This window comes from Symphalangus syndactylus, chromosome 12 (genome assembly GCF_028878055.3).
Source record: "Symphalangus syndactylus isolate Jambi chromosome 12, NHGRI_mSymSyn1-v2.1_pri, whole genome shotgun sequence".
Taxonomy (NCBI): Eukaryota; Metazoa; Chordata; class Mammalia; order Primates; family Hylobatidae; genus Symphalangus; species Symphalangus syndactylus.
In genome coordinates, this window is record NC_072441.2 from 97,178,640 (window position 1) to 97,187,413 (window position 8,774).

Here is an 8,774-nt window from a genome sequence, read left to right on the forward strand (position 1 = left end):
ACCCACATTTATGGAAATAGAAGTTTGTCTTGCAGAAACGTCAGCTCATTTTGTAAGGTGTATGTGATATTTAAATTTGTGATGCTTGTGAATAAGGGGAATGGGGCTTTAGGTCTGAGAAAAGGGGAGCATTCATTCAAATTGGAGGGTATTTTGCATTTTTAAGGCTGCTATAAGGTCACGACCTTGGTGAGACATACTTAACCTGTTTTCATATGTATTGTGTACCTTCTGTTCTAAGCCATTGTGTCTGTAACTTTCTCCAAGATTCTCTCCAAATCTTGCTTCTCTTAATTTCTCCAGATTGTGCCAACCTATTTCCCACTCCTGATCTTCAGCGTTATATCACCACTAGGAGACTGGGGGATGTGGTTTGTGTTCTTAGACTCAGCAGATACCTACCATATGCCAAGCACTCTTCTAACAGCTAGTGAGAGATCTATCAGTGAACAAAACAGACAAAACTCCATCTTTTTTCCTCTGCTGCTCATATTCTAGTGTTAACCATTTGCATATTTCTCTGACTTCAATACATTTATTATTTCTTTTTAATCAGTTTATTCTGACCCTTAGTAGATGACATATTTCATGGGTGTAGGGACAGTGCCATCTATCTCCCTTGGGGTGTTCTTACATTCAAGAAATGGGTTTTCACACAAGTCCTGTCAAATACTTAATTCCTTACACAATATAAAGGGATTGAGTTTTTTCAAAGATAGGCTGACTGCTTGGAATGAAAAGCATTTAAATACTGAAGAGAGAAAAAGGATTCTCTTTTCAACCCTTAATATTCTCGGAAGGAAAACTGAAATACTGAGTTGGTATGTCCTCAACCCTGGTTAATTTCCCTTGCAAATAAAGAGGGACAGGCCTTGGTCTCAGAAGCTTTGCCATGAGATGTTACCTAGCTAGGATTTTTTTTTTCTTTTATTATTATTATACTTTAAGTTTTAGGGTACATGTGCACAATGTGCAGGTTTGTTACATATGTATCCATGTGCCATGTTGGAGTGCTGCACCCATTAACTCTCGTCATTTAACATTAGGTATATCTCCTAATACTATCCCTCCCCCCTCCCCCCACCCCACAACAGTCCCCGGAGTGTGATGTTCCCCTTCCTGTGTCCATGTGTTCTCATTGTTCAGTTCTCACCTATGAGTGAGAACATGCGGTGTTTGGTTTTTTGTCCTTGTGATAGTTTACTGAGAATGATGATTTCCAGTTCATCCATGTCCCTACAAAGGACATGAACTCATCATTTTTTATGGCTGCATAGTATTCCATGGTGTATATGTGCCACATTTTCTTAATCCAGTCTATCGTTGTTGGACATTTGGGTTGGTTCCAAGTCTTTGCTATTGTGAATAGTGCTGCAATAAACATACGTGTGCATGTGTCTTTATAGCAGCATGATTTATAGTCCTTTGGGTATATACCCTTAGCTAGGATTTTTAAACTGCTTTTCATTGTATTTTATTACCTTCAATTAAGAATAGTTTAAAACAAGTAGTTTTCCATTTATAGCAGTAAAATAAATTTGTTCAAGTATAGCACTGAATGGATTGAAAGAAAAATAGTAAAATTTCAGGTGGTAAATATGATAAAAAGCATGGAAGTGATAAATGGTTGACTAAAATTTAGGACTCTGCTTGAGAGTATAGCATTTTAGGCCAGGCACAGTGGCTCATGCCTGTAATCCTAACATTTTGAGAGTCTGAGGTTGGAGGATCACTTGAGCCCAGGAGTTCAAGATCAGGCTAGACAACATAAGGAGACCCCGTCTCTACCAAAAAAATAAAAAATAAAAAAACCCAAAAATCTAGCTGGGCATCGTGGTACACGCCTGTGATCTCAGCTACTTGGAGGTCTGAGGTGGGAGGACAGCTAGAGTTCAGGAGGTTCAAGGCTTCAAGGCTTCAGTAAGCCTGGGCAACAGAGTGAGACCCTGTCTCGAAAAACAAAAACAAAAAACCCAACCAAAAACAGCATTACCCAGAACCTATCTACTTTAGAACAACAGCATGCCCTGTCTGCTCCAGCTGCACCTAATACCAGAGGGAACTGCTCCAACTCCAAATTAAAAACATCACTGATCAGAAACAAAAGTTCCGTTATGAGAATCTTTCAAAGCTCAGTAATAGCTTAAACTCCTGGCTTCTCAAAGGATTAGTAACACTTTGATATCTGTGTATATTTGGCTCACAGAGGAGAACCAAATGACATTACCTTGAAAATCTAGGACTAAGGGACCTTATGAATACAGAGGGAAGCTATCCAAGGAACAGTCAATAGCAGTTTTAATTGAGTGAGTAAAGTGATCTTGGTTTCAAATTCAACTGAGAAAACATGACTTTCTCCTTTTTTAAGAGGGGGCTACTGTTAACCACACATGTTATCTGTAGTCCCCTGGGCTCTACACTGAGAAAGATGATCAAGAAACAGATAAGCCTGTTATTCTTCCAACCGATGGTTCCAATGAGCACCCATATCCTAGTCATGTGAAACAAAGGGGTGAAACAAGGTTCATGCTTTAATTATCTATCTTGGTTCATGCTTTAATTCTCTATTTTTCTCTGAGGGACTTTCAGCATCAGTCCTTTCTGAGGGATTAAGTATCTTACTAAGGTGTTGACTCTTATTGACTACAGAATTCAGCTCTTTCATTTAGTCACAAAGGGATCCTAGACCCTAAGAGAATGCCCATATTGTAATAAAGCTGTAACACACTATCTGTAGCTAGCTTTAGCACAAAGCCTTTAAAAAACTTGGATTTCATAAAATCATAGGCGGCCTCTAGGGCTATCTTTTCCAAGGAGACACATATATTCTCCCTTAGTGTTGACCTTATACAGACCAGGCAGGAGGTGACATGGGTTAATTTAGAACTCAGCCAGGCTGGTCTGTCTTTTGGAGTGCTTCAAGGAGTATGGAACAGTCCTGCAGGAATAGGACATAGGATCCTTTCCTTTTGATAAGGAGCAGGGGTTCTGAAATAACCAGCAGGTAAAGATTAGGCCTTGGGGAGGTTCTGAAGAGTCTGCTTTGGAGCCTCTAGACAGCAAGAGAATAGTATAATAGTATAATACAACTCAGGTTATACTGCAGAAAATGAAAATAGATGGAGAAGTCCATGCCTACCATAAACCTTTGAAACCTTTGCCTAGAGCAGGTCTTTCTTTTCTTTCATTTGCAAATTTCTCCTGAGCCACCTACTATGTACCCAGCACTAACTATGAAATGTTGGGGTGGGGTAGAGGTAGGGGGTCACAGGGGAGTGTCCAAACATACTAGGTCCTCATGAAATTTTTACTTTTGTACTTCTAAACGTCTTACATCGTCTAAACTATTCTCATCGATACCACTTCCTTCCCCTCCTTCTTCTGCCATTCATTTAACATATTCAGCATATCCAATGGATAATGATACTTGACTACCTATAAGATTAAGTTGAAGGCTTGTTCTGTCTTTGTCACTATTAAATAAGAACAATAGCTTACATTTATTTACTACTTTATAGTGCATAGTCTAATTTCACATATAAATCTCATTTCCTTCCCGATAGCTTTGTGAAGCTTGTTATTCTTTCATTAGTGTATCAGACACTTTAGAGGTGGAATGCAGGCATCTATTTTCCAATGGTTTTTAATGTTGGTTGAGTATCAGAAATGCCTGTGGAGTTATATTTTCTTTTAAATAAGAGTACAGATGTGCTTGAACACTTATAGAATCTATCGCACAGTTGTGGAATTCCAGCACCAAATTAAAATATGTGTGCCTGTGTTATTATACTAGATTTTTGGATAAAATCTAGTCAGTTTGATTGAAGTGCAATTTTGTTAGTGTTCCAATAATATGACATTGAGTTTTAAATATATCAGTGTATTTAGTAGATGACTAACTTTCAACTCACTTGGGCCCCTTACAGCCAAGGCTGGCTGCATGGGCCTGCAGTCTGTACACGGGGCCACATGCCTAGAAGAGCCTTGTGTTTGGTTTAATGCTCTGCTGCTGCTGTCTTGAAATTCTTAATAAATTTTGAAAAAAAGCCCTGACATTTTTGTTCTGCACCAGTTCTGCTTAAAGCCAAGGGCCTCTACTGTAGGGTTGCTTTAGCATGGTTGTCCTAATGGCTGAATGAAAAATGTGGTTGAAAAGGCTGCTTTTAAAATAAGCAATGAACAGATTGATGGTTGAGAGTTGGGCAGGTTGGGGAAGGTGCAGGGTGAGGCAGATTATGGAAGGTGTGAGCTGGCAGACTCAGCAGGCATGGAACAGAGGCCCTCGGATGGCGCTCTGCAGCCTTGGGCAGGGGTGAGGAGGGGAGGGCTTATGCTGTGGGGATGGCAAGAGGCAGCTACCAGTAGGGGATGCACATGTGAGCCTTGAATGAACCTTTGCTGGGCTCTCTTTCCCTTTTTGTCTCCCCTCTCCAAGGCACTACTTACTTTCAGCTCCCAAAATATGGGGCTCAGAAGTGGACAAAGTGAGGAAAGGAGTGGTAACTGAAAGAAGTCTAGGGTTCTCTGGGTGGAAAGACTCAGAGGAAACATTCAAACCTTGATAGAAAGGAGATGAAAATCCATCCTTGCCTATTGTTGTAGCTACAGAGCCCCAAAAGCCCTTGGGCTGCACATGTACCCCCCACAAATCTATAGTCTAATTAAAAAATTAAGTTGACTTAGTCATGACAGTATCTTCTTCAGATATGCTTATCTTCTCCATAGGTTTAGTTGACATATTTGAAATGTTTTAAGACTAAATGAGCCGGGTGCAGTGGCTCATGCCTGTAATCCCAGCACTTTGGGAGGCCTAGGCGGGTGGATCACCTGAGGTCAGGAGTTTGAGACCAGCCTGGCCAACATGGCGAAACCTCGTTTCTACTAAAAATACAAAAATTAGCTGGGCGTGGTACTGCACGCTTGTAATCCCAGCTACTAGGGAGGCTGAGGCAGGAGAATTGCTTGAACCCCAGGGGTGGAGGTTGCAGTGAGCCGAGATTGCACCACTGCACTCCAGCCTGGGTGACAGAGCAAGACTCCTTCTCAAAAAAATACATAAATAAAAATAAAAAAAAAGACTAAATGAAAATGTCACATTAAAATGACTATACATTTTTCTAATTCTGGAAACCCAATGTCTCCAGAGTTCTCTTTTAAAAACCTCAAGGCCAGGTGCAGTGGCTCACACCTATAATCTCAGCATTTTGGGAGGCCAAGGCAGGAGGATCACTTGAGCCCAGGAGTTTGAAACTAGCCTGGGCAACATAGAAAGACTCTGTCTCTACAAAAAAAATTAACAACAAAAAAAATTAGCTGGGTGTGGTGGTGTACACCTGTAGTCCCAGCTGCTTGGGAGGCTGAGGTGAGGGGATCACTTGAGCCTGGGAAGTCGAGGATGTAGTGAGCTAAGATCATGCCAGTGCACTCCAGCCTGGGTGATAGAGCAAGACCCAGTCTCTATATAGACATGTATATATGAAATTAAAAACTCAAAAGATAAAAACCTCTTGATTCCTCTGACTGCCACCCACTAAGGAGAACAATTCCCTTTTAAAAGCTGGAAGGTAATTATATCTCAGCCCAGAGTAGAGTGGTGCTGACTTTTCTCTTTATGGAAAACATTTACCTTCTTTGCTAATATAACTAAAGGATACAACTTTCCATAAATTCATCGTAAAATTGTGTTTATGGCTCATCATTATCTAGCCCCTTTTGCCTTGAAGATGGTTTTGGTTTTAACTGGTATTTCCCCAGTCTCTCAAAATATGAACAGATGTTTGTTGCTTCTGTTCCCTTCTCCTCCCTACCTGTAATGATTAAAAAGTTTTCTCATCTCAGTGTAACTTAGTCATAACAGTAACTTCTTAGTCATAACAATATCTTCTTAGTCATAACAGTATCTTCTTCAGATATGCTTATCGGTCAATTTTTCCATATTTATATTTTAAATGTTACTCTTAAAAAATGAAGTTCTTGCTACATACCAAATGCTTTAACAGATTATTGTGTGTAATCCTTACAACCACCTTTATGACGTTGGTATTATTAGTCCCATTTTCAGTTCAGGAGACTCAAGTTTTTTGAGCTAATAATTTGCCTAAAGACATATAACTCTGTTAAATGTCTCTGGTTCAGCCTGTGCTGGTTCAGAGCTCACACTAGGGATGTAGCCTGGCTGTTGGAATTTGACTCCTAGCCCTGCCATCTCCTGGCCAGATAACCTTGAGCAAGTTACTTAACTTCTTTGTTCCTCAGATTCCACATCTATAATGTAACAATACCTACTATGTAGGTTTGTTGTGAAGTTTAAATGGGGAGTTATATGGAAGACATTTAAAATAGTGTCCAGCATAAATACTGCATAATAAATATCATTATTATTGGTTTCCAAATATTCTCCTAATGTTATGGCCCATCCTGCTGTATGTCACTGAACCCAAGTATTTCGGAATAACTCCATCAAGTGCTGACAGCCAGAACTGTCAATTCCTGCTTATCAGATGATAGCATACATAATTATTCAAGTCATGAACAGCAGAGGCAGACTAAGAAAATTTTGAAGACTAAGGTAGTAAACAGACGTGAGAACCAAATGCAATATGTGATCCCTGACTGGATCCTGAACCAGAAACTGTTTTTTTTTTCCTTTTGCCACAGAAGACATTTGTGGGTAAAAAATGAAGGTCTGTACATTGATAATAGTATTGTATTAATGTTAACTTCTTGATTCGCAATCACCTCCTGTGGTGACTGCAGATAATATCAGTGTTTTTAGGAAATATACGCTGAAGTATTGAGAGATAAAGGGGAATTATATCTATAATGTACTGTTAAATATTAATTACAAATAATTAAATTCATATGTACAGAAGGACAGAAAAAAGGATGATTAACATGGTAAAATATTAACATTTGGCAAATATAGATAAAGGGTTTGTGGAAAGTTTTTTTTTTTAACTTTTCTATAAGTCTGAAATTATTTCAAAATGGAATGATCAAAATATTAATCAGTAGAAAGAACAGAAAGAGTACTAGATTTGGAGTTGGAAGAATTGAGTTTGATTCTAGCCACTATTTCCTGGTGCTCTTAGGCAAATCATTTAGACTCTCTGAGCCTGTTTCCTCATCTAAAAATTGAAGATAATAAAACCTATCTCATTGGATTTAGTGGGCATGTAAGTTTCTGGGTGGATTTATAAAGTTGTAGCACATTATACAAATAATACTTTTTAAAAAAGGACATATGGCCCCATGTTCCCACTCTGAAACTAGTAGCCCAGGATGGGCTCTGCTACAAATCAGCTACAGTAAAGCTTAAGGGATGGGTTTTCTCAGTTATGAATGCCAAGCAAGCAGAGGGGAAAAACTCAGGTGACCTTGACACTTCCTCTTAGAAATTCATTTTTGTGGCTCCCAGAGAAGAAAAGATTTTGACAGGGAACAGTCCATCCTTTAAAAAAAAAAAAAAAAAAAAAAAAAAAAATTCAAATAAAATAAATTGTAAATATAATGACCAGTTCTCAAGACTGGTGATTTTCAACTTGGTTGTACATCACAGTCACCCTATGGATCTTTAAAGAACCAAAAAGTAGATGCTTACACCCCCACCCTGGAGAGTCTAGGTCTTGGGTAGGTCCTAGATGTCCACATTTTCAAAGAGCTTCACAGACACTTCTGATGTCCACTGGGGTTGAAAGCCACTGCCCTGGTACTGTTTATGAGGACTAAATAAGATCCTTTATACATAGTGCTCAATAAACATTAACCCTAATCTCATCTTTTCCTTTCTCTGTGCCTCAGAGTAATGACAAACTGAAATTAGAAATGCAGATCTTGTTGACAAATGATTTACAATAAAGTTTCTGGATGAAGACAAAAAAAAAAGAAAAGAAAACTACTGTCCTAGATAGTTAGTCAAAGTAGGTGCCTCAGAAATCAGAGCTCAAACCAAGCCCATCTGATATCATTATATGTGATGTAGGGAAATAATAAAACCCCCCACTTAATTTGGCATTTACTAGTATCCACAGTACCTTGGAGGCACTTAACATGGATAATGTGCCAAGGAGACAGGTAGGCCTCAAAAGATGAAGTGGGGAATATGGGCAGAAAAGCAGAGTAAACTTCAACTGGATTATCTTGGGTATTGATAAGGAAATAAATCAAAGCAGGCTTACAAGATGAGTTTTATAAACAATAAACAGTGATTCAGGAAAGGGATCTTGGAGTATGTCCTCGTCATTCCCTGAATACTTGGGCCAAAACTGCTGTCCAGGAGGCCATCAATGCTGAGATGCTGAGTGTCCTCATAAAGGATGTTGTCAATTAAACCCAAGGAATTATAGTACTCTTTACAAGAAAAACAAACCACAGAATATTTTATTTCTTGGGAAGTTCCTATTGCTATATTTCATACACATTTCAGTTAGAAAAGCTCCAAGACAAAAATAATAGAGTTAGAAAATAGAAACAAAAATTTTTTAGAAGATGGAATGCCGTTTTTTTTTTTATAAGGACAGAAGAGAAAAGTAAAAAAGCTCTTAGATTGGATAAAAGCTGAGAGAATACATAATCAGAATTCATGAGATAATGAAGGGAATAGCTGGGATGGACTTCGTCACTTAAAATTGGAAAGAAATTATGAAAGCAAATGCTGAGGTAATTTAAGATTTAAGAGAAAATTACTTCATATATTGCTTCATTTAATTTTTACTGTGAAATGTCATCATTTCTACTCTTCAAGTGGATAAAATGAGTCTGAGAAAGGTAATTTT

The 8,774-nt window shown here is 38.6% G+C and overlaps 1 protein-coding gene across 4 annotated transcripts in view; it reads right to left on the minus strand.

The window, feature by feature from the left end:
• NME7 (NME/NM23 family member 7) overlaps positions 1 to 8,774 on the minus strand; it is a 238,133-nt gene that overhangs the window by 1,223 nt on the left and 228,136 nt on the right. The window lies entirely within an intron of this gene.